Below are 1762 nucleotides of genomic sequence, written 5' to 3'. Positions count from 1 at the left end.
GATGCAAAGAAATGGCTGAAATGGATTGATCAACTGATGAGTAATCTACGCATGCTGGAAGAATGAACTAAATTCAAGACATTAATTATATTAGATTTGGATTTTTTAAAATGATTTTAAAGTGATAATCTGGAAAGGAAAAATTCAAGGGGTATGAATACTTTTGCAAGGCACTGTAAAATCAGTGTGATGCGTCTTTAAACTTAATGTTTTAAAAATGGCGCGGACAACTATGGCTGTCTTGTGTACTTGTGCTCTCTTGTGTTTGTTGTTTTTCTTTGTTTTCTCTGTCTTTTGCAATCGATTCTAGATTACTTTCACGAGAGAAGAACTGTTAAAAATCGGACAACTCACACCAAACCCCCTTTCTCCGACTTTCTTGAACAAAGAATGCTGTGTGGACATTCTGATCGGCAGTGCAGCTGCAATCTATGGGACCTGGAGAAGGTGTCGACGAGGCAAAGGAGCAGGCACCTTAGTCAGGCTATGCCGGAGAGGGACCCGGACCCCACTCCCGTCCATCCACTTGGCAAATGTGCACTCCTTAGTCAACAAGATGGATGAACTCCTCGTCAACACGACCAACTCTGACTTCACACGCTCCGCTGCTTTATGCTTCACAGAGACTTGGCTCAGTGACTCCATTGCAGACAGCGTAATCCAAGTACCGCACTTCCAGGCGCACAGAACGGATCGTGTAACGGAGCTGTTCAGGAAAATGAGAGGAGGATTATGTGTCTACATAAATGAAAGTTGGTGCACATTTGTCACGGTGCTACAGGAGGACATGTAACATGGATTTAGAGAATCTTTATCATCTACAAACCTTTTTATTTTCCCCAAGAATTTAACTCTTTCATTCTAATTGGAGTGCACATAAGGCCGCAGGCCCACGGTAGCGCACTACAGCTCCTGGCCAGACTGATAACTAGCGTGGAGCTAAAACATCCTGACTCTCGACTCATTGTTCTAGGGGACTTTAACAGAGCAAATCTCACCCAAGAACTGCCCAAATACAGACAGCACGTCACCTGTCCCACCAGGGACAAAATCACATTGGACAACAATAAAAGATGCCTATCGCTCTGTCCCCCGCGCAGCCCTCGGTCTCTCAGATCACTGCATGGTCCACCTTATTCCAACCTACAGGCAGAAATGTAAAGCTGCTAAGCCTGTGGTCAAAACAGTACAGGCCTGCTTTGACTGCACATATTGGAGTGTATTTGAGGCTGCAGCTACAGACCTGGACAAACTAACTGATGCTGTGACATCTTATATCAGCTTCTGTGAGGATGTGTGTGTGCCCACCAAGTCCTTCTGTACATACAACTACAACAAGCCCTGGTTCACAGTAAGACTCAAGCAGCTTCATCGTGCCAAAGAGGAGGCTTACAGAAGTGGGGACAGGACTCTGTACAGCCAGGCGAGGAACACACTGACAAGGGAGATCAGAGCAGCAAAGAGGAGCTACTCTGAAAAGCTGAAGGCCTAGGTTTCAGCCAACGACCCCTTGTCTGTGTGGAGAAGCCTGAAAATCATCACTGGCTACAGGAAACCACCTCCCCCGCTGAGAAAATACTGCTGTTTTCACTCTACACCAATGACTGCATCTCGAAGGACCCCTCTGTTAAGCTCCTAAAGTTTGCTGATGACACAACAGTCATTGGTCTCATCCAAAATGGTGACGAGTCAGCCTACAGATGGGAGGTTGAGCAGCTGGTCCTGTGGTGTAGCCACAACAACCTGGAGCTGAACACGCTCA

The 1762-nt window shown here is 46.3% G+C and overlaps 1 protein-coding gene across 2 annotated transcripts in view; it reads left to right on the top strand.

Moving 5' to 3' along the window:
• Nucleotides 1-1762, top strand: part of mamdc2a (MAM domain containing 2a) — a 51338-nt gene that overhangs the window by 40128 nt on the left and 9448 nt on the right. The gene's annotated exons all lie outside the window — the stretch shown is intronic.

Source organism: Monopterus albus, unplaced genomic scaffold (assembly GCF_001952655.1).
Source record: "Monopterus albus unplaced genomic scaffold, M_albus_1.0 scaffold40.1, whole genome shotgun sequence".
Classification (NCBI taxonomy): Eukaryota; Metazoa; Chordata; class Actinopteri; order Synbranchiformes; family Synbranchidae; genus Monopterus; species Monopterus albus.
Note: the sequence above shows the minus strand (reverse complement) of the source record. Positions and strands in the feature narration are given on the sequence as shown.